At 35.1% G+C, this 26,297-nt stretch overlaps 1 non-coding gene across 1 annotated transcript; it reads right to left on the bottom strand.

The window, feature by feature from the left end:
* Nucleotides 1–20,972: 20,972 nt before the first annotated feature.
* Nucleotides 20,973–21,045, bottom strand: TRNAS-ACU (transfer RNA serine (anticodon ACU)). Its single transcript has one exon. It is a non-coding gene; the product is annotated as a tRNA-Ser (tRNA).
* Between the last annotated feature and the right edge of the window lie 5,252 nt (nucleotides 21,046–26,297).

The raw sequence follows: 26,297 nt of genomic DNA, 5'->3' as shown, positions 1-26,297 counted from the left end.
ACAGATTAAACATCCGGAATCGCTCTGTCTTGACAACACTGATGATGGAGATGCAATCCCCGGAACATGCATGATAAATAAAGAAGCTCAACAGACATAGTGCTCATACAACTGTTATATATTTTCTTCAAATTTGTTGTATTTTATTTATAATATTAACACCGATTTTAAACGGGTGAGCACTAAAAACTTTTCTAGGCAAGCATTACCTTCTATAAAGACTGCATATTTCAATGCATCTCTTGGACAACGAATCTCATAATATAAACAATCATCATTCACGGCAAAATCAAATTAACGTTTAGAATAAATATTTTTGCATTATGCAAAAATAAGGGAGAAAAATGCTCGAAGAGAAGAATAATACGGGAGTCGGGAGACTGTTAAAAATTAGGGACAAATACAAGAGATCCTGAGAAATAAGGAGAGTTGGCAACCCTAGTTACTACACAAGTATACAGCAGAGAGACCAAGTCTTCTTTTCCTTTTGGTTTGCCTGTTCCGTCCTCACATTGTTCCGTCTTATCTCCATCTCTTCTTCGGGCGTCCAATACTTATTTTTCTCTGTGGTTCATAATCGAAGTGTGTGTGTGTGTGTGTATATATATATATATATATATATATATTTCATTGCGCCCTCTATTATTTTTTAAGCTTGTTTTCTTCCAAACAACGCTAGTCCTTGCCTAAAAGATTGCATTACTGTGCATGTCACTTGAAAACTCGCTCAGTCCACAGACCGGTGGATAAAAAAAAAAACTACCCAGTCCTTTCATAAAAATTGACTTAACACGTTTTGGGATCACACTCTTCAATTATTTGTAATTAATGACATTCTTTCTACACTCATCCAGTTCATATGTCGTATCCAATCTTCTCTATTCTCTATTATTTATCTTCTTATTAATTTTTGTATATTAAGTTCTTTCCGTATGTATTTATTTCGTATAAGATCTCTAAAAATCCAAGACTCGCTGTCATGTATCAACGTGGAACAACCATTACTTTGTAAAATGTTATAATAAGTCTTCTTCCCTTGTCTTGTTCTGTAATGTCCTTGTGATTGTCCCGTATACTTGTTGGAATGTATTTATTTTATTTTCCACATCATTGTCAACATCGATGATTGCTTACATCACATCCTAAATAATTAAAATGAGATGCTTGCTTCAAACATCTTCCTTCAGTGCATATTTTTGATAGAATGGTGTAATTCTCGCAATGTGCCACGTTCTTTGCTTTTTGTAATGCGATCTTTAGTAGTAGTAGTAGTAGTATTTATTCCATATTTATAAACCCTATTTTACATATAGTATATTAGGGTTATATTTTAAACTAATCATAACAAATTGAAACTTACAGACTACCATACAATAAATATAGACTTGTAAGAGTGTAACATATATAAATTAATTAGATTAATGCCTTGAAATTACAGTCGAAAAACATAGAGAATTTAACATGAATAGCATGTTGCACTTATAGATAATATTATGACACTTCGCTAATATACACACATACACACACATACATACATACATACATACATACATACATACATACATACATACATACATACTTACGTATGTAGAGACATAACATATAGATACATACGGTGAATAAACATTAATTTGATTGAAGGCTTGAAATTATAATCGAAATACCTAGAGAATTTAACATGAATAGACATGTTGAACTTGTAGATCATATTATGACATTTCGCTAAAATATGTACATTTGTAGACATAATATAACAACATGTAGACATATATTTATAAATATACACATGCATACATACATACATACATACACTCACACACAGATACATATATATATTATATATATTTTATATATATATACACATAGCAAGATGTACGTCAGTAACAGATAATTGGAAAGGATGAACAATATTAAATGCCTTGGACATTCATTATCACTTACACATGACTTTGATATACAAAATAAATTTACCAAATTTATAAAAACATAATGCATAATAAATACAATTTTAAAACCATCATTTATTTAGAGTTATACACGAATCGCAGTTAAAAAAAGAACTCTTGCCCGACAGTTTTAATCGCTGCCAAGATGGACTTCATGAGACACAAAATGGAACCACGAAAGAAATAATGATATCCTGAAATAACTAAAAGTCGAATCAATATTACAATATGTTAATCATTTCAAAAGGATGGATAGAACACTGATACCGAAACAAATCCTGCAGTACGCTCCTCGTGAAAGAAAATTCGTTGGTCGCCCTGCTAAGAGTTGGACTGACGTGAGACCTTAACAGACCATCTAGTCTAATACATGTTTTGGATTATCATGATGATAAAGATGAAATTATAACCTTGAATATATAAGATGTATGAATTTGACGAAACGTTTGTAGCAACAGTGCTTTTGAAAAACATTGCATATTGGTTGCTCATAGGTTATTTTACAGTTTAGAGCATGGACAGTACGGTATTGTCTTTGCATGTAAAATATAGGACATTCAAACAGTAGATGTTCAACCGACTGAATATCTCCACACGAGCACATCGATTCTTCTCCAGTCTTAATTTTGAATCGTTCAAAATAAGCTCCAAATTTACCATGACCTGATATAAATTGTGTACTAATAAAGTTTGGAGAGTAAATTTTGCATTTCAGTCGATCATATACCTGAGGAAAAAATAGGTTTTTGGTGACTGAAACTTTATCACTTGCAGACCAGTGTGAATTCCAATTAGAAGTAATATGTTCTTTCATTTTACATTTGATATATGAGATTGGGCACTTTATGTATGAATAGGGTATGTCTGCGGAAGCAGCTTCTTTCGCAAGTTCGTCTGCTCGTTCATTGCCTACAATACCTGTGTGTCCTCTAACCCAGGATAGGCATATGTGATTATTGTGATTTTTAAATTCAGACCTTATATCCAAAGCAATGGGGCGAAGATTCCTATTGTTTCTAACTGACAGAAGTGCTGCTTGTGAATCAGACAGTATGCAGGAGTTCGTTTTGTTGATAGTACTCCATCTTATTGCTTGAAGTATGGCAAATAGTTCAGCTTGGTACACACTGCATACTGATGCTAATCGATATTTAGAATAAAATATTTCTGTACCATTATTAAAAGCGGTAAAAGCACAACCTACAAAGCTCTTGCCATCTTCTCTCGAGAACCATCTGTGTATATATACACATCGTGCTTGCAAAGGCATCTTGAATTTACAACAGGATGGAGATGATTTCTTGGATGACCCAATGAGAGAAAATTAGCTCTTTGTTCAATTTCGTATTGAACACCTTCGTCAAGAAATAATTTACCCTGTTTATAACTAAGGAGCTCAGTTCTTGCAATGGCAGTTAAATAGAGTGGTGCTATGCCTGCTATAATTAGAGCTGCATCAGTTGAGATAGTTCGAAAAGCCTGTGTGATACGTAAAATGAATCCACGTTGAATCTGTAGTAATTTTTTCTGAGCCCATTTTTTTTATCTAGAATGTTTCGAAGAGCAGAAGTACAGTAGAGTATAGAAGGTTCAAATGCTCCATGATAAATAATACGTAAAATATCAGAGTTTAGTCCCCAAGTTGATTTAGCAGCCCTAACTAGTGATGAATGAAATTTACTGGCTTTCTTAGCCAGATTATCAAAGTGTAGTCTGAATAGCATACGACTATCAATTACAACACCTAGGTAAGTGAAGTGACTCACTGTTTGAATGTATTCGCTGTTAAACTTTATTAACGGGACATCCACATTCTTTTTCTTAGTGACTAACATGGCCGTTGTTTTGTGAGGATTAAAGTGAAGTTTGTTGTTAATACCCCATTTCGAAATGATCTTCAAAGTTGAATTAGCTTTTTCTGTTATGGTTTGTATATCTTCGCCCTTTATTAATATGAGAGCATCATCCGCATATGCAATAATGTTGCAGTTTACTGGCAAATCTATTTGCAACAAACCATCATACAGGATTACCCAGAGTCCGGGACTACAGACTGAGCCTTGAGGACAACCTTTGGTAATATGTTTAGATACAGTCTTCAGTCCTAATGTAAGTTGTGCTTTGCGATTACAGAAATAATTTTTGATTAGCTTGTATAAGTTTCTGGGACGTTCTTTTCTCTTAAGTTGTAACAAAATCATGGGCCACCAGGCATTATCAAAAGCACCTTTGATATCCAGAGATATTAGTAGTCCGATCTGTTTGTTTGCCAATACCTCTTTAGCCCAGTTAACCACATTAAGCACGGCATCTTCTGTGGATTTTTGGGGGATGAATCCATACTGGTTTGTATTTAAAAGATTATTTGAATGCATATGATACATAATCCTGTCAATGATCAACTTTTCAAAGACTTTTCCCATCACAGGTAGTAGGCAGATTGGTCGAAAGGCACTAGCTGTTAGTTTGTCAATGCAATGTGGTTTTGAAATTATTCTTACAGCAGCAATTTTCCAATGGTCAGGAAATATGTGCAGTTCCAAACACTTATTAAAAATATTTACAAATAAGTCAGGACAACAATTATGAACATTCTTAACTATGTTTGCTGACAGTGCATCTAATCCCGGGGCTTTCTTGTCATCTAGTTTGTTGATGACACTATTCACTTCTTCGTACGTGAACTCCCATTCATCTTCTGTACGCGGAGTTAGTTCAGTAAGATACCGTACATGTTTATGAAAATTTAAATCCTGCGTGTCATCAGGGAAGAAGTTGTTAATCAGATGGGTAGCAGTTTCGTGTGCATTGATCGTATAACCATCATCAGTTTTAACAGTCGTAAGTGTACGATTGAAATTTTCGGGTTTGCGGCAAATTTTATATATTACACTCCATGGATTCTGTGATGTTTGTGTGGAGCAGAATTCTTTCCACGTACTGATTTTTGCATGAATGATTTTATTTTTGTATTCTTCTCTAATAATGTAGTATGAATCCTTATACTTCCTACGTAACTCGTCACATCTACATCTTCTAAAGCGTCTATAGCTAGCTAAGACTCTCTTCCTCAGTATAGTTAATTCAGTAGACCACCAGTAATTTTTCACCACAGTTTGCGACTTTTTAGGTAGGTGTTTTTCACATAAGCTAATAATATCGTTAGTGAGATTTTCAATTGTTACATTAAGAACTTCAGATGAAACTATGTTATTTATTTTGGAAGAGATTGGTTGCAATTTCTTCTTTGTAGAGATTTTAAAGTGATCCCACTTGACATTTTTAGTTCTATATTTACGAGTAACACCAGAGAAATTAGAATTACAAGATGCTGACTGGATTCGGATTATAATCAGTTCGTGATCAGACATAGTTGCCGTATCACTTACTGCCCAATCTGAGATGAGTTGTAAGAGCCTGTCACTACACACACTTACGTCGAGAAAACTTGCGCAGTTATTTCGACGGTAAGTTGGTTTGTTTCCTTTGTTGGGTATGGTAAGATTACTGGCGCAACAAAAATCGTGGAACTGTATCCCTTTCCTATCATTTATAGGACTGCCCCAAGCATGGTGTTTGGCGTTCATATCCCCCAGTATAAGCAGGTGTTTATCTCTAAGATCTAGGCAAATTTTATGAAGATCATTTAAAACAATGTCAAAATCGCAGGCATGATCACAATAAATATTACAAATATATATATGTCAATACCAGTGAAATCTAAGCATATAACAACTCTATCAGAAGAACAATACTGAGGTAATTGTATAATGTTAGCATTTCTAGTGATTATAGCCGCGCGTGGGATGCTTTCGTTACCATCGGAACCATTCTTGTAAGAATGTACAAAATTATGAATACCAAAACCAGAAATGCGATTTTTCCTATAATTAGGTTCCTGAACACATAATAATTTAATTTCATTGTTCGACAGCTGAGAGTTTAGTCCCGTCGTGTGAATAAGTTCTTGTGTAGGAATAAGTGATTTATGTACATTCCGTTGGAAAATAATAAGTTCAGCCATAATTAATTTTCGACTTAATAATGTCTACAATTTTCTTGTACGCGGGAGAGTCAGGTGAGGTGGCTACGTGTTCGGTGTTCACAGGTTTGAAATTTCTTCTGGTCTCCATTTTGTTGTTGTAGCGCTTACAGTTTATGCACTCCGTTTTAGTTTTTTCACAGTCACTTCTGTCATGTGAACCAGCACAGTGCGAACATCGTTTTTCAGAGCTGCATGCAGATGAGAAGTGCCCGTAAGCGGAGCATTGATGACAACGCACCACATGAATATGGTCTCGCACCGGGCATCTCATGTAGCCAATATATAGCTCTCCTAGTGACATCATGGCGCGGTAGAACTTAGGTGTAACCTCTAAAACCGCAAACTGAGACTGACCGTTGCGTGAATGTTTCATGAAACGCAGTGTCACGTGTTCATTGGAATCGGCCTGGCACTGCTTTAAGGTAGAATTTTCCTCGATAATGGCTTCCAAATTTCTTCATTTGGAAAACTACTATCTATGCCAAATACAATTATTCGTGGGTTCTTTTTTTCTGGGATTTTTATCACTAAGTTCTTGTTTTGTTCCTGAACAGATCTAACAAAGTCACTACATTCTTCTTTATTCCTAAGTTCAAATAGAACACTTTTATTCCTCATCTTTTTAATGTTATTAATGCCTATTCTCAACTTGTTGCCTGAAGTAGATTGGACCAATTTTAGAGTCTGTTCTGAATCCGTGACCATTTCTGGAGTCTTTGGAGAAATAATGACCACATTTTTTGTAACGTTAGCCTCCCTGTCTCGTGACGCTTGCTGTAAGGAACTAGCATAAGAAATTTGACTGGGATGCCAATCTAAATGGGTATGTCTATCGGTGATTTGCTGTGCAGATAACAATTGATGAAATGTATTTAAAGTTTTTCTTATGGATGCAGCTGATTCTAGAACTTTTTCATTCCATTTTTTGGCTGATCTCTTGTCTTTCTGCATGGTCTGTATTATAAAATTAATTTCATTTTCGCTTGACCGAAACATTTCTTCCACATCATGCACCATAATCTCTTCATTAACAGTCATCATGTTCTCCTCCTACACGATGAGTTGCGTAGAGCAAACAACCATGAGGCTTTACTCTTACGGGACGGAACTCAGGCACGAGAACAGCTTCTTCCCAAACCAGGAACAACTTGCATGCATACAGTTCCTTCCCGGGCGTTTACTACCTCAGCGACGATCCTAGAGGCAGTGCCTGTGAAGTCGCAACTAGCAGCGCCTGGCAGTGAAACAGTTTACTACACTTCAAGTAGGCGGTGGCCAGTCAAAACAAAACTCACTATTTTTGTAATATAAACATAATCCAAGCAAATTAACACATGCTAATATTAACATAAAGGTTTTACACAACACACATTAAGATCCTTGCTTCAATCACACACTATTTATTAATAAAACACGCAATCACTCTTCAAAGATGATTGGATGTACACAGCACATCACACTTGACGCCATCAATGCGATCTTTAATTATAATTTTTACTCATTTCATATGATTCATGAATTGATTTTGTAGGTGTTCTTCACTATTCTGTGTCATTGTTACGTCACTAGCATAAAGTAAAACAATTAGATATTTGGTTTTGTCAACTCGTATATCTGAGTTCACCTTCTCCTTCCCTCTTTTAATGAGGTCGTCAATATTGATTGATTGGGTTATTTTACGACGCTGTATTAACGTCTAGGTTATTTAGCGTCTGAATGAAATGAAGGTGATAATGCCGGTGAAATTAGTCCGGGGTCCAGCACCGAAAGTTACCCAGCATTTTCTCGTATTGGGTTGAGGGAAAACCCCGGAAAAAATCTCAACTAGGTAACTTGCCCGACCGGGATTCGAACCCGGGCCACCTGGTTTCGCGGCCAGATGCGCTGACCGTTACTCCACAGGTGTGGACTTCAATATTGATAATGAAGAGTCAGTGACAGACTAGATCCACATCTAACTCCTTGATTTATAGTTATTTCTTCTGATTTTGTTAACCTCCTAATTATTATTACAATTTTAGCATCTTCATATAAACTTTTAATAATTTCAGTAAGATGTAAAGGGAAACAATTATTGTCCATTATTTTCCATAATTCATTTCTGTTCATGCAATCTAAATCTTTCTCTAGGTCAACAACAGTTATATGTTTCCAAGTTGGCTTCAATTCATTAATCTAAAATCCTTTTAATAATAAAAATGTTGTCAGTACATGATCGTCCTTTTCTGAAAAAAAGCATGTCCTTCCTCTAAATGTGTTTCTGATAAATGAAGCAAAACGATGAAATACAGTAAGGGAAGGGCGTTAAGGATTATTAACACGGTAGCGAAAGAAAATTAGGGGAGAGTCGAGTAGTATCGGACATCGGGTAATATCGGACAGTGAGTTTCTTTCATCTACCACACGATTATAGTACCTAATTGACATGGTTACGTTTCTGTGATGTCGCATAGAGAAACGTGACCATATCATTCAGGTACTACCATGTGGTGGTAGATGAAAGAAATGCACTGTCCGATACTACCCGATGTCCGATACTACCCGACTCTCCCCTAATAATGAATTAAAAATAACCACGAAAGGAAAAAGAGAAGAAAAGATGAAACATAGATACGCGAAGAAGTTCAAGGAGGACATGACAGTGACGTAATTACCTTAGATAAGTTAATGCAAACAATGTACGACAAAATAATTAAACAACAGTAATTTAGAAGTGGCATAACATTGACAACGTGGTAAAAGAATTCTCGAACACAATCTCGCAGCTTGTATGTTCAAAAATTTCACATCAGGTGAGATACAAAACTTCGTGTTCTTTAAGTGAAGATTCGAATAAGGGAAGCAGAATTCTCGTCACCGGAACTCTCGTCATTATATCAATTTTGTCACCCGGTGTTTTGGTCACTTCGACTTTTGGGTCACCCGATATTTTGGTCACCAGTACACATTTTCTTATAAATAATAATTTATTTTGACAAGTAAAATATCCATAGGTATACTGTATAAAATGTTATGTGATTAATGTTTCGAAATTGCCACCCAAACTGTGTCCGATGGCTCTGAGGTATGTGAGAACATCACCATCTTCTTTATAATCAGGGTATCGTTCTGCGATCCTACTAATCCGTCTGTGTAAATCCTCCACTTTCTTCATTTCACGGGGTGGGAGTGACCTTTGCAATAACCCTAAAGCCCTTAATACTTCGAGTGAATCAAATTCCCCTTCGTGATGCTCCATCAGTACAGTAAATTTGATAACTAAAATAAGTAAGAATGTCACCTTACATCTACAATTCTTTTGCCAAATACTTATATGTGTAACTACAGAAACAACCTCACAATGACATTTAAATCTCATTATACTTATATGTGCAACCACGGAAACAACCTCACAATGACATTTAAATCTCATTATACGTATATGTGCAACCACGGAAACAACCTCACAATGACATTTAAATCTCATTATATTTATATGTGTAACCACGGAAACAATCTTACAATGACATTTAAATCTCATTATACTTATATATGTAACCACGGAAACAACTTTATAATGATATTTAAATCTCATTATACTTATATGCGTAACCATGGAAACAACCATAAATGACATTAAAATCTCATTACACTTACAGTATGCGTGTAACCACGGAAACAACCTTACAATGACATTTAAATCTCATTATACTTATATGCGTAACCAAAGAAACAATTTTAAATGACATTTAAATCTCATTACACTTATACGTGTAACCACGGAAACAACCCTACAATGATATTTAAATCGCATTATAGCCTACTTATATGAGTAACCACGGAAACAACCTAACAACCTTACAATGACATTTAAATCTCATTATACTTATATGTGTAACCACGGAAACAATCTTACAATGACATTTAAATCTCATTATACTTATATATGTAACCACGGAAACAACCTTACAATGATATTTAAATCTCATTATACTTATATGCGTAACCATGGAAACAACCATACAATGACATTAAAATCTCATTACATTTACAGTATGCGTGTAACCACGGAAACAACTTTACAATGACATTTAAATCTCATTATACTTATATGCGTAACGAAGGAAACAATTTTACAATGACATTTAAATCTCATTACACGTATACGTGTAACCACGGAAACAACCCTACAATGATATTTAAATCTCATTATAGCCTACTTATATGAGTAACCACGGAAACAACCTAACAACCTTACAATGACATTTAAATCTCATTATACTTACATGTGTAACGACGGAAACAATCTTACAATGACATTTAAATCTCATTATACTTATATATGTAACCACGGAAACAACCTTACAATGATATTTAAATCTCATTATACTTATATGCGTAACCATGGAAACAACCATACAATGACATTAAAATCTCATTACACTTACAGTATGCGTGTAACCACGGAAACAACCTTTCAATGACATTTAAATCTCATTATACTTATATGCGTAACCACGGAAACAATTTTACAATGACATTTAAATCTCATTACACTCATACGTGTAACCACGGAAACAACCCTACAATGATATTTAAATCTCATTATAGCCTACTTATATGAGTAACCACGGAAACAACCTAACAACCTTACAATGACATTTAAATCTCATTATATTTATATGCGTAACCAAGGATACGACCTTACAATGACATTTAAATCTCATTATACTTATATGTGTAACCACGGAAACAACCTTACAATGACATTTAAATCTCATTATACTTATATGCGTAACCACGGATACACCCTTACAATGACATTTAAATCTCATTATACTTATATGCGTAACCACGGAAACAACCCTACAATGACATTTAAATCTCATTATATGCGTAACCACGGAAACAACCTTACAATGACATTTAAATCTCATTATACTGTACTTATTTGCGTAACGTCAGAAACAACCTTACATTGACATTTAAATCTCATTAAATATTTCCAATGAAACATTAATAAAGTATTAAATGTAACCGGTGGCCAGAACGCCGGTGACTAAAATGTAATCGGTGACAAGAAGGTTTAATGACGACATCTCCGGTGGCGAGAATTCCTAAACACTTCGAATAATATATCACCACACATCGCCAATTTTATATAAATTTAATGAAATACTTTGTATTTTCTCTGAGTTTGTGCATTAACGATGCATAGAATCAGAAGCAATTTTTACTGACATAATTCATTCTCCAGAAAACATGCGGTAACTAGCTGAAGTTGGATTACCAACATAGACTTACCATGTTGCATGCCAAAGCACACAATATGAATAACAACTCTCCCACAGACGGCTCAGCTGCATTGTCTTCTGCCATATCTCTCTGATCCGGATAAACATGTTCTTGTAATGACACGTGATGTCGCTATTGTTGTGAGCCCTTGAGACATTTGAATTGACGTAAGCTGTTTCAAACGAGAAATAGAATCCAATTCTGTGGGGAAATAACAACATATCATGAATGTTGTTATGCTAATTATCAGTTAGTTTGTATTAATTACTTTAGATTATATGCAATGTGACTGCCGGTCATGGTCTACGCAAGGACTAAAGCGTAATTTTGGTTTTGCGTGGAAGCTGTGGTCATGGATTGAAAACCAGCTTTAATCCATCGACGTCACGTCACAGATGTCTTCCTGCGAATTTGTCTAGTGTGCAGACTTAAACAAAAACAAGATATTATTGTATCAATACTGATAGAAGACAATACTTACTTACAAATGGCTTTTAAGGAATCCGCAGGTTCATTGTCGCCCTTACATAAGCCCGCCATCGGTCCCTATCCTGTGCGAGATTAATCCAGTCTCTATCATCATATCCCACCTCCCTCAAATCCATGTTTATATTATCCTCCCATCTACGTCTCGGGCTCTCCAAAGATCTTTTTTCCTCCGGCCTTCCAACTAACACTCTATATGCATTTCTGGATTCGTCCATACGTGCTATATGATCAGTCCATCTCAAACGTCTGGATTTAATATTCCTAATTATGTCAGGTGAAGACTACAATGTGCGCAGTTTTACGTTGTGTAACTTTCTCCATTCTCCTGTAACTTCATCCCTCTTAGCCCCAAAGAACTTTATTCTCAAACACCTCTAATCTCTGTTCCTCTCTCAAAGTGAGAGTCCAAGTTTCACAAACATACAGAACAACCGGTAATATAACTGTTTTATATATTCTAACTTTCACATTTTTTGAGAGCAGACTGGATGACAAAAGCTTCTCAACCGAACAATAACAGGCATGTACCATATTTATTCTGCGTTTAATTTCCTCCCGAGTGTCATTTATATTTGTTACTGTTGCTCCAAGATATTTGAATTTTTCCACCAATTCAAACGATAAATTTCCAATTTTTATATTTCCTTCTTCTTCTTCTTCTTCTTCTTCTTCTTCTTCTACCTTTAAAGGATTGGATTTTTGTCCCGTTCCGAAACTAAAGGAATATTTGTTCCGTCCATCTCTTCCTTGGACGGTCAACGTCTCGTCTGCCGGTAGGCTTATAAAAGTATGCTTGCCTCGGGAGACGTCCAGGGGACATTCTCTTGATATGGTTATACCATGTATTCAGGTACTTCTGAATCTCTTCGACCATCCTTTCGCACTTCAGTTGTTTCCTTATATCTTCGCTTTTTAGTTTATTACTCCGTGTTACACCAAGCATTGATCTCAGGAATCTCATCTCCGAAGCCTTGATCCGTCTCTTATCTTCCTCCCTCATAACCCAAGTTTCACTCCCGTATTGTAGGGCGGGTTTTGAGATTACATTATACATCCTTAACTTTACTTCTGTTCTAATGTTTTTTCCTAGGTATCTCATAATACAGCCATTTAGCTTATTATACTTTTGCAAATTCTCCTCTAAATCTTTATTCATTTGGTATATTGATACAACACATCCAAGGCATTTAAAACTACGAGTATTTACTTGTTCTATTATATTTCCATCTATTACTACTTTAACTCTTTTAATTGCCTTTCCCTGCATTGCCATTGCTTTGGTTTTATTCTTGGAGATGTTCATGTTGTATTTTTTCAAAACTGTATTTAACTTTGTTATGTTTTCTTGTAGTCGTTCTTCAGAATCTGCTAGTAGAACCTGGTCATCTGCAAACAGTATAGTGTTCATATATTTATTCTTTCCTAGGCGTATATATTTTGGATTTATTGATTTCCATTCTTCTAGTATTCTGTTGATATATAAGTCAAAAAGAAGTGGGGATAGTCCACAACCTTGTCTTAATTCCGTATTGACTTTTAAGGGTGTGCCTAGTACCTGTCTGTTCTCTTGATTAAAAAAAAATACTCGTGTTATCATAATTTATATTTCCATTTCGTATTATGTTCTGATCATGAGACATAATCATAAACGTACTTTATCTTTTCGGGGTTTACTTCCAAGCCAATCTCTTTACTTGCTTCAAGCAAAATTCCCGCGTTTTCCCTCATCTTTTTTGGATTTTCTCCTAATATATTCACGTCATCCACATATACAATTACAAACCATTATAATAAAATTACAAACCATTTTCCAAATTTGAAATATTTTAAAATTGAAGCTTTTAAAATAGACAATTATAAAATTATTCATGATGTGTAATATTAACAAATGTGTGTATTTTTTCAACTTTCATTTCTGTTGATTACTTCATGTTTTTATTGAATATCACTGGCTTCTGTCTGATTGTCAACTTATATTAAATGTGTTTTTTCCTCTCCTTTTGTCTTTCTTCTCTCTTTTTTTTTTTTTGCTCCTGTGTGTTATTTATTGGTTTGAATTAAGTCTCTTACTGTATATAGTAAACTTGTAAATCTTATGTTATATTATTGGCTAAGACCATACCGTACACGAGTCTTGCTGTTACGGTAGTGGCTAGAAACATTTTTGTTTTATAATTTTAATTTGTAACACTAGCTAGCTAGCTAAATAAAATAAATAAAATACAAGCAGCTGATGTAACCCGTTTAATTCCAAACTCTCTCTGTTATCCTGGACTTTCTTAATGGCATATTCTAGAGCAAAGTTAAAAATTAAAGGTGACAATGCATCTTCTTGCTTTAGCCCGCAGTGAATTGGAAAAGCATCAGGCAGAAACTGGCCTATACGGATTCTTGTGTACGTTTTACTGAGACACATTTTAATTAATCGAACTAGTTTTTTGGAAATACCAAATTCAATAAGAATATTATATAAAATTTCTCTCTTAACCGAGTCATATGCCTTCTTGAAATCTGTATTATTATTATTATTATTATTATTATTATTATTTTTATTATTATTATTACCTGGACTAGGATTTTGATGAAATTGCATCTTTTTTCTAGCAAGCCAGAAACATAGCCGCTTTAGTATTTATATGTTATGTGATAAACTGAGTGTTGTAGGACATATTTGTTAGGGAATTTATTTTGCATTTTTTGCCTGTTTTAACTCATAAGAGCATCTTTTGTGTTATTCGGACATTTTTTAGGCATTTTCATTTAATTTTGGCCGCAAATCTTCATTATTAATATAGAATAATCTTTATTTCCTTTGATATTTTGTCTACATATTTAGTCCATTAATACCCTTTATTTTTTACTTGGTTATTTAACAATGCTGTACCAACTACGAAGTTATTTAGCGTCGATGGAGTTGGTGATAGTGGTATGATATTTGGCGAGATGAGGCCGAGGATTCGCCATAGATTACCTGATATTTGCCTTACGGTTGGGAAAAACCTCGGAAAAAACCCAACCAGATAATCAGCCCAAGCGGAAATTGAACCCGCGCCCGAGCGCAACTCCGGATCGGCAGGCAAGCGCCTTAACCGACCGATCTACGCCGGTGGCTAATACCCATTATTTTTTATAATATTTTAATCGTTTTTCTACACAAATATTGCCCTTTTAACATAGTACACCCCATGTAATGGATCAGTCCAACCATCCCTTCAATATAGACTCCTCTATACTTGCTAATTCCGTATTAGAGTGGCCTTGTGATGGGCTACATGGAAATTACACCAGGTAAAATAATTAATTAAAGTGTACCACTTAGAAAAAATTATGTAAACTTAAATAAACTTAAATGTTGGTACTAGAATTTAATTTAATTACTAGTCTAAATATTAAGTAGCACAAAACGCCTTTTCCTACTAAGCCAATTTTTGAATGTAAGATCAATTTTTAGGGCATTTTTAAGGACATTTTTGAAAGAATTTTAGGTCATAAATGCATTGTTTTTAGGACTTTTTTTATGATTTATAGGTCATCAAAATTCTAGCCCTAATTATTACTACTTACTGCTATTATGAGAATTTTCAGTCGTATTCTTTTACAAATTATACATGTTCGTCCACTGATATCTTACGTACAAAAGATGGAGTCTTATTGATTAGGCAGTATACGTAGAAATAGAATTAATTTTAACGCTCTTGGTTTTGAACGTGGTTGTTGGATGTGTCAAGGAATGCCTTAAAATGTAAGTGGAAAGACAGAGGACAAGACCATCGCGAAACTCGGCTGAGAGGCCGACAGCAGAACACCAAGACGATGACAGAACAAAAGAACAAAAACAGAAGAAATCTCTCAGACTACATTACGTAACAACGCACAAACTCGGCCTGCACGGACAGATGAAAAATATTTCCATTGTTTTATAAAGGAGTCAACACATTCGAAACAAAAAAGAATAAAGGGTAATGCTTTCGAACACTTTTCACGTCTCAAACGATTTTTCGATAGTAAATCATGGAGCAATACCGAAAAGAGGAGGAAATGTGTGCTCGGACTTACAGAAGAAAGGAAGGCTCCCTTGACTAGCGCATGTATATGGTTTCAAAGTGTAGCTCGTGCGTGCAAAAGTGGCACCTAATTCTAAATAAATTTGAATGTACAAGAGTAAGAGGACACTCATAAGCACCGATTGGAATCATTCGTTTGAAGGGGCTCATTCATAAACAATGACAGAAAATTTTGCGGAAAAAAGTGGCTTATATAATAAAGCTGATAAATTAAAATAAACGTAGTGCACGTACACCGGTAAGATATTAATAGCCAGTGGCTAAGGATTATGTTCTTAGCACTTATATTAACAAATAAATAAATAAATAAATAAATAAATAAATAAATAAATAAATAAATAAATAAATAAATAAATAAATAAATAAGTAAATACACATCATACATACAAACATACACACATACATACATACATACATACATACATACATACATACATACATACATACATACATTACCGTAAATATTTAAATTCTAGAATATGTAAATAGATCCTAGTACTTCATAGGTTAGGAATAGGAAAATAAGTTAGACTAAGAAGTAATAATATTATATTGACAGTTACACATCATAGATGAACTACACTAATAATTAGCCATACTTAAGCTAGAATAGCAACATACATACATACATACATACATACATACATACATACATACATACATACATACATACATAGTGTTCTGCGAAATGGCAGACCTTTCATTGCAAACCCAGTATTCTCCAATATTTCCTATTTTCTGTCTTCCTCTTAGTCTCTGTATATGATTCATATGCCTTAATGTGTCTATCATCTGATATTTTCTTCTACCCCGAATTCTTCTCCCGTTTACTGTTATTTCCAGTTCATCCTTCAGTAGGCAGTTCCTTTTTTTTTTTAGTAGGTTATTTCACGACGCTTTATCAACATCTTACAGGTTATTTAGCGTCCGAATGAGATGAAGGTGATAATGCCGGTGAAATGTGTCCGGGGTCCAGCACCGAAAGTTAACCACCATTTGCTCATATTGGGTTGAGGGAAAACTCAGAAAAAACCTCAACCAGGTAACTCATCCCGACCGGGAATCGAATCCTGGCCACCTGGTTTCATTAAGGAAGAGCTTTGAGTGTAATATCGCCTATTTTGAAATTCAGGTATGTAAGAAATATGTCAGTAGAGTTTAGTTCAATATAGCCTAATGTGTGATAAAGCAAGAAAGTGTTAAAAAATAAAACCACGTGAGATTACAAGTGCAATTTTATAAATAATTAGCTATCCTTTGCTCATGAATATTAATGACGCGGATCTAAACATTAAACTGTCATTAATAAGCGCACTGATGAATGAAAGAAGACATTGTTATTGTTATCATAGTGTATGCTACACATATGGAAACTGTGAATAAAATTATTAGTATCGCTGTACAATTGCGAGTGTTTCAAGAATTCCTACAGTAAATATTGTAGAATACCTGCTTCAGAAATATAAAACAATAAGAATTATTCCGATTAGGTTTCAATTTTCGCTACAACGCTGCACATATATTGTTGTAATATTATAATTAATTCGATCTGGTGGCACACAATAATAAAATAAAAATATATAAAGAGTGTATTTAAATCCAGTAATCAAACTTCTAGGGATGATACAAAAACCAAAGCAAACGTCTTTTAGTTAAATGACCATGGGTCGGAAACAGGGTTTAAGCTAGAAAATAAATGTCTCAAAAATGCACAAATGAAAAATTATGTTTGTGCAAATTGCGTAAAGATTGTGCAATATTCTAAATAATTGTAGGCCTACAAAAAAGATAAAATTAATAAGGTTTGCATAAACAAAAATTATGTAAATTGTTTCTTGGAGTTTTATTACTTTCAATCCATCTTACCACAGTCTAGATATGCTTATGTAAGTAAATCATTAGACGTAGGTATGTTTAGAATCAATACTGCTGAATTCACATCACATTAAAATAAGTTATTTTATGGGCACTCTAAATATTGAAATTCTATAAGAGTAGGCCCTTCAAGATTTATTGTTGGCAGAATGCTACCTCTTTTTACTGAAAGACTGTTTCTAATTACAGTTTTTACAAATTCATGCAACTAAATCCTCGCTCACAATTTACAGTATGCGATGGAACTGTATAAATCAATTAGAAGAAATTGTTCATTTAACTTATTAACTTACATGAATTGTACCAACTCTTTGAAATCCATTCCTGAACATATTTCCTCAATACCTTCTTGAACTTTGAGAAAGGGTGGATAGAACAAAGAAAAATTCTCTCTGGCACCGGGACTTGAGCTCTACGTGCTGACGTTTTATCCACTAAGCCACACCGGATTCCAGCCCCGATGCCCGATCGAATCCCTCTCAGTTTACGTTCTACCTCTCAGTTTCCCTTTGGTGGCCTGCCCTCATCTACTGTGTCACAGAACATTGCCAATGGCATTATCATTTCATTTAAATTCAGATTCTCAAGAACTGATTAGTTCACACACATCTCTGATTTCATTTTCTCCATTACGATCTTCCTTTCTGCAGTTCAATGTGGTTGTCACATTTTTGCACATTTATATTGAAAGTTTGTTGCATTTTTAGAAGTCGAGTAGCAAAATGCGACAAATGCGACTGTGACTTAAACCCTGGTCGGAAGCTAATTAATGAGTGACAAAACCAGAAACTGTAAGGAATAAAGAACACAGTTGTAACGTTACTTATAACAATCATTCCTCAAAACCACTTCCATTTGTACTCGATTACAAAAACTGTTCAAAAGAGTGACCTCGTCCGTAAATACAAACTCTGGCAACGACGTGTTATTGCCTGTCGTACACATTCAAAGACTCCAGGCATGTGCTGTAGCGCGTCAGCAGCTGCAAGCACCCGAGCGATGAACTATTTCTTCTCGTACACCAGGCTCTTCAAGTGCCCCCACACACAAAAAAGTCAAGCGGATTTCCCGCGGTGGACCCATTGAATGGCCTGCTCGTTCTCCCGATCTTACCCCACTTAACTGCAAACTAACACATTCCCGCAAAAGAGAGTATTAGAGCGTAGTAATTTGGAAGGAGAACACTATTTCATACTTGTACTCGTATTTTATATTTGTAACACTTCCTCTATTATTATTATTATTATTATTATTATTATTATTATTATTATTATTATTATTATAACACTAGCATAAATTAAAAGCTCTAATATGAAGTGGTTTCTAAAATAATTGACGATCATGATACAAACTTTTGGAGTTTGTTTCGTAGAAATATAATACAATGCAGTACTGTAGTTTCCACTCCTGGAGAAAGAATGAAGTGCCCAAAAATAACTGCCCGGAAATCGTTTTTGTCAACCATGTATTCAGTTTGAACTCTCCGGGATTTGAATCTAGACATGTAATGTGACAAAGCTGAAGCATTAGTAGTTCAACTGATGATCCGTAAGCGTAACATGAAATGTTCAATTAGGCGATAGAAAAGAATGCATGTTAAGGAAATACGAAAAATCAAATTAATTACTAATTCAATAGCTTATTTAATTGACGATTCTGGTGTAATACTTATTACTCGTATACTCTGCGAGTATTGTACTAAGAAAAATAATGTAATTTACAGTATTTCCTAAATCATATAAATAGTGTAAAATATAATTTAAAACAAGAGAAGAAAAATAACATAATGGGCTTTTAGAGAAGAATCATCAGTGAGAACAAAGTTACAGTCAGAAAGTAAAACTATGCAACAGGAGTGTTAATAATTATTTTCGTTATAAAACGAATAAGGAAACGAAAGAAAAAGCACACAGACAGTAAGTGGCAAAATTCCAAATCATAGGCCTATGAATTGCCATCCATAAATTTTAAAAGCAAAGATGAAAGCAATGAAGGATGTCCATAAGACAAAAGCTGTACTAAAAATGCATTTTTCCGAGTATGTGGCTCAGGCTTAGCGCACAGGTCTTCCATCCAGGCGGCTCAGGTTCGATGCCCGGCCAAATCTTGATGAAATTTTTAGTGAACAAAGCACACGTTGCACAAAAGTTTCTCAGAGAACTTACGTTTCCAACTACAGTTTCGCCAATATTCTCTACCTTTTCATTTCATCTATCATCAGCAACAATTTTAAATTAAATTGAAGTCTTGAGAATAACAGGAGTTTCTGATGCTGATATGAAGGGTTCAGAACCATAGTGGACCAAGCGCTATTTATTAAAAACGGAGAAAGCAAGGGTTAAAGTTGAGTGAATACCATAATTTAATGAAGACTGACATATCATTTAGTTTTAATGTGTATACTTTATATTACTTTCTATATTTTTCCATTGAATTATGGTAATAACTTCATTTTAACCCTTGTTTTTTATGGCATTAATAAATGGCGCTTGGCCCACTATGGTTCTGGACCCTTCATATATAAAGGGCATGAGGATACGGGCCCTGAGGCTTATCAGATACTTGTCTGAGGATAGGACCTAGTTCTGTCAGAGCTAAGGCAGTTTGACCCATTAGTCAGCGTCGGATTCACGAATACAACCCAAATCACCTATCGGACTTGGATAATCATCGCTTATATAGATACATAGGGTGATGAATTAGTTAGTGGAAACCTAGGTGCAAGGATCCATCCTGAGTAAGGCCCACGAAATGTCAAGCCAAGTTAAATCTAGCCAAGCATAGAATACATTTTATTCACCCTTCTTGGTTACGTCATTATTTTTCGTTGGAAGATGGAAAGGAAGTTCAATTGTTAATAATGTACTATCTATATGAAATCATGGTTGAAATATTTTTTTTTTTTTACAAAAATGTAACTTGCAAGAAGTTAACAAAAACACTTAATTGAAACCTTTCGATAAATCAATTTTGACAAACTTTCAGTAGGCTGTACAGTATAACGGGTTATTTAGACTATGACGTCAACAAAAGTGCCTTTGCCAAATTTCTAGAAACATGTTGGTCAGGTAAGGTACATCTTGAAATATAAATACTCACAAAATTAAGCTAGAATAAAATATAAAGCTGAGAAATTAATTACAAAAAAAAAATTAGTATGAGAGGATTGCATAGAATGTTTGCTCGATGAACGATCTAGGCCTATGTCTCTTAAGCAAATCTGGCTTTCAGGTAGTAGCTCCCTGTAAAGCAGGTTTGAATAATTTCAAGAAAAAATTGTTCCGGGGCCGGGTATCGATCCCGGGACCCTTCGCTTAGTGCACGAATGCTCTCCCAACTGAGCTACCCCAGAATGTATGTCTCTGCTTATGTATGACAGTGAAACGAAAAATACACACAGAACTAAGCCAGGAAAGGAAATAGAGATTAGAAATAAATTTCTAATATGTAAAGTAAGAGCTTTAGATCAGAATTAGATATATACTACTGGGTGATTTACGAGGAAAGGTAATAACTTTAGGATATGGTACTTGAAACCGTTTTCAGTAAAAACAGTTGGTTCGATCATAGGCTCTATTTCGAGGAGGCAATGCCTTTTATTTGGGAAAATTGAAGGCAACAATATGAAATCCACGCTTCCCTAGGTATTCTGTGTCATAATCAGGCTTAGGATCCGGGACACTTTAGCAACCAATGTACGCACAACTTGACTATAGAGTTCCTTGAACATAGTAGATAGACAATTCAGAGGTCTGCATCGGACGTTTTCGCTCGATCGCCAAGTAGTTCAGAGCATAATCCGATAGGTAGCGCACATGCATGATGGGTAAAATTGTCGCGAGCGATAAATCCTCGAACGGTATAAGCCCAGCGTTAGACATTCGTTCTTGTCACATTGATGAACTATGTAGCAACATCATAGATGTTTATCATTTCAAAACTTTGCAGTGTTTAACTAACCTCTCTATAGTACACTACAAAACTTGCTTTAAAATGTATATAAATGTTGTAGATAAATGTCCCCCCCCCCCACACACACACAGGAGTTATTTTGTTTTTGCAATATCTGATAGATGTTATTGGATGTAAATGTAATTATTATAAACGGAGAACACAATCACGATACTGCAAGAAATGTATCAAGTTTTCTAGTAATAATAATAATAATAATAATAATAATAATAATAATAATAATAATCTCTAATAATTAGTGTATCAATCTTTGCGTCTGTAACAGTTGTGCAGCATGATTATTCGTTTTATTATATTTTCTGTGACGTTATCTCTGTACCAATATTGTTATTAATTTACTGCTATATAATAATATTTTGTAAAACTTTTCTACACTGTCGCAGTATATAGGCGGAACACTATGTATGGACCTATCATATTATATATGTGGTAAATCAAATACTGAATAATTATTAATTAGGAATAATAACTGTATATCGAAGTTTTTCGTACTATTTTATTTATAACTTCATGTTTCTGTTTTGGTACGTTCCATTAGACGTTTGTCATAAACGCAGAAAAGAAAGCCTTATTTTTACCGTGTGAGCAAAACGTATGACGTGTATCTTATCTGTCGCCTTCCATACAAGATAAAACATGTCTGTGAGATGACCTTGTACTGTGCTTCTATTTATTACGAACGCATCACGACCGATCTTATCTCACTCGAGCGTGCGACATTCGACCGAGTTCAAGCGAGCGATTTAACTGCAATGCAGCACTGTGATAGACATACTGCGAATGTAAACAACGACGTCGATGTGCTGCGTTATATTGTACTGTTAATAGTGCAATCTAGTGACGGCGGAAAATGAAGTAGGATACATACCTCGCAAGTTTTCATGTCCCTCGGAGACGTTGAAGGCGTTAGCGTTACAATGAACAATCATGTACTGTGCACACTTGCAACTAGTTCGAAAAAAAACTGTTCACTATGAATTGAAAATGCACTGTGTTGACCTGAGTTCGTTTCGTAGAGAGAGACTGTACCTCTGATCACGAACCGGATGTACACTAACACACAGGTAAACAAAACCCAACATGCTACCTCACTCCATCTATACTCCGTTGCACTGTAACTTCACTTCATTCTTAAGTTGTCTCGGATCCTAAGCCTGGTCATGACTCTGTTCAAATATTACTCACAAATTATAACTTTCTGGGAGGACGTATTATTTAAATTAAGATAGCAGGATCTTTGTTCGCACACTGAATAGCAAGGTCAAGGACAAATTAATCCAATTTAGTTGATGTTATCAAAACGCTATTCAAATTGAAGTGCAAGGTGTTTTAATACAAAAATGCTTAAAGTATGATTCATATTCATATTAACTCTTTTATTAGAAATATCTTAAAAGTCATATCCTTACCTGTTCCCTCTTCGTGGATCATTTCGCGATAGCAGTTCGTAATTTCCTTAACGACAACTTCCCAGGAAGATGGATTGGCCCAAGATTACTAGCACCATAACCATGGCCTCAACGAAGTCCCGACTTGACAACACGCACAACAGCCTGTGGGGGACATAAAAGAAAAAGTTGCTATAATAAAGGAAAAAAAAAATCATTAGTTTTAATAATTTAACAAAAATATTGGTCTTGTAAACCAAAAATAAGAAACACCTTTTGAAACTTCAGAAAAAAAGATTATATTTTTTATTAATTCCCAAAAGTAATATTTTAAATTAACTACTTTTTTATATTAAAAATATAATAATTATAATATTAGACGGTATCATCAAACGACGAACTGAAAGACGCTGTGACAGCTGCCTTTGCAGACATAACACAGCAGTTACGTAAAATGTCACAAAGGACTTGGAGACGTATCAAACTCTGCATAGACAATGATGAAGCTCACACAGACCCAATAGATTTGGTAAGTAAGTAAGAAATATGGTGTGTGGATAAGCTTCGGGGCTTCTACCGCGTTGACTTGGTGTTGGTGGCTAACGTTTCGACCGCTGTGGTGTGGTCATCTTCAGAGCAGTACTTGGATAAGGAAATAGTCTGCGAGCTCGTATATATAGTAGTCTCGATGGGGGGAGTACTTGCGGTGATAGGTCGCAGGTTCTCCTTCTGGCATCTGATTGGTCCTACGTTGTCCAATCCGGTTGAGGTCTGTATGAAGGGGAGTATTCATATTAAATACTGGCCATTGCTACGATGACATATGGCCCGCTCTGTACGGAGTTTTCATTAATAGTTACTGTAGTTCCTTCCACATGTTCTTTCTTGATTAATCCTTCTTCATTTTGCGTAGCGGGGCATTCGAAGTCTACATTCTACAGAGGAGGACATTTAGGCGTCCTGCCAGACTCACGGAAGACGGAAGGACAAACATCCCCAAGGCAGAACTGTCCTGCTGAAAGGAGGACATCTGGTCAGTTTCGGTATAGCTACTAGTGTAGTGCATTTCATGCTCTATGTTCGGTTCAAGTTTGTCGAGAGTGACAAGAACCGAAGTCAGCTTTGAAGAAGCGGATCTGCCTCGCTCGCTCGGACTTGCCCCTTGTATGATCCGTGCCCTTGAAGTTCGCTGGCCTCTCTTACACTCCTCTCCCAACCTTCATGCTTTTAGCTGAATAAGGATTTTAGAACAAATCTTGTGAAGTTTTATTTAGTTGTAAGGAGAGGTAATTTTTATTAGAAAAATATGAATAAACTTCGACAGAAATATATGTACATATAGGTACATACGTTATGTTTTTAAAATACATGACAGTTGTTACTATACCAATTACCGAAAGAAAATATCTATAATTACATTATTAACATAATATTCAAATAAATCACAGTTTCTCTATAACAATATTTGTGTGACTATACGGATGATGGAAGTATTACAGGCACTATGTTCGATTCAAGTTCGTCGAGTTCGACGAAGTTAGATATTCGTCGATTTTCGATCTGCAGATGAAGGCCTATCGTGTTTGTTCCATTGTTATAAAAATATTGGCTGTCTTCCACGCCCACCCCTTCATGTTTTAGCGTAGACCTTGCGATTAGTCTTTCATGTAAAATAAGACGAAGTTTGTAATGTCTTGGTTGCCGTTCTCATGTTCGAACATTGCAGGACACTATTTTAAATCGCTTAAGGATCTGAGCAGATATCTTGCAATTAGTTTTTTCATATGGAATAAGACGAACTCTTGGTTTCCTCTCTCATGTTTGTACAGGGACATCATTTTATTTTTAATTGAATTTTTATTGTACCGGAGTTTTTGAATGTACTTCACTCCCACCCCTTCTACTAATGAAGTTTCAACTGTCATCCACATAGAACCAAGGCCGCATATAGTAAACAATACTGAGTTAGTGAGTATAGTAACTTCCAGAAATATGTTCACGTTTTCCAGTGACGAAAGAGCTTTCAATATTGAATCATATTTTCACACAGGTACTGTCGTCCGTTTGCCTACATCGCATCCCGATTTCCCCCATCTGCTTCTGCTCGCCCCTCTGTAAAGGCTAATGTCTGGGTTGTCTCAGCTCTTTTCTGAAAACATTAATTTCTGTTAGAAATTGGACGTCTATGTAATATTATACAACTATTTAAAATAAGTTAAATAAAAAGGGCCTCGTTAAGTAATTAACTGTCACGTGATTTCCCACCTTTCTATGATCCTACGACATAACCACTTGGACGGACAGTAGATAGCATGTCTGAGTAATTTTAACTGTGCAGGTCGGGCAGAAGTGAAGACTGAATTTACATTACGTAAGGTACTCTTATAGATAACTCAGTTCGTGAGTAAAAACAGTTATTGTTAACACTGTACTGTATTTTGATTAAACAAACACCTAATGAAAATTATGGAACTCAAAATTGCGATATTTCCTAGTATACGTAAATGGATGAACTACTTTTCTTCCTTCCTATACCTAGTAAAGTGATCTGTTTGTATTTTACGCCAGTATCATCGAACTCCAGTCGTGGAAGGGGGTAGCAAACAGTGTTTTCGGTTCTTAACCGTTAATCCAAAGGTATAGCCAAGTTAATATTAAAAATGTTAGCAAAAATAAATGATGTCCCTGTACATTGCACGTACTAGTCGGTACTTTGAACATTTAATTTTTTAAATATATTTTTCTCATATTTATTTATACGTCTATCTGTGTGAATGTTTAGTCATATTAATAACAAGGAAAATTACCTATACTCATTAATATTCGTAACTTCGCAAGATATGTGCCTGATATACTTATGCAGGTAAAGCATAAAGGCGCAGGGAGAGTAGGAACTAAAGAGAATGGCACCAAACATATGTAAGGAAAGGAAAACATTGAACAAACGCAAATGTAGCTTCAGTTCTACAGAGACATAAACCAAACATAAGGTTCTTACCGGTTTTCAATGGACTCTGTTATTTTAGTATACATGCTTCACTTCCCCGTACTGTTGGGATGTCTATGGAGTAGGGCGAAGTTTGTAGTATCTTGATATCCACTCCCATGTTCGAAAATTGCACGACACTAACAACTACAACAACAGGGATAAGAGATTTGGGAATATCTTGGAAGAATTGGGGAATTTTCTATGAAAATAATAGGAACAGGCTGGTCTTCTAGCCCATAAAGCATAGAGGAAGTA

This window comes from Periplaneta americana, chromosome 6, assembly GCF_040183065.1.
Source record: "Periplaneta americana isolate PAMFEO1 chromosome 6, P.americana_PAMFEO1_priV1, whole genome shotgun sequence".
Classification (NCBI taxonomy): Eukaryota; Metazoa; Arthropoda; class Insecta; order Blattodea; family Blattidae; genus Periplaneta; species Periplaneta americana.
The sequence above is the reverse complement of the archived record's forward strand: the minus strand, read 5'-3'. Positions and strand labels throughout refer to the sequence as shown.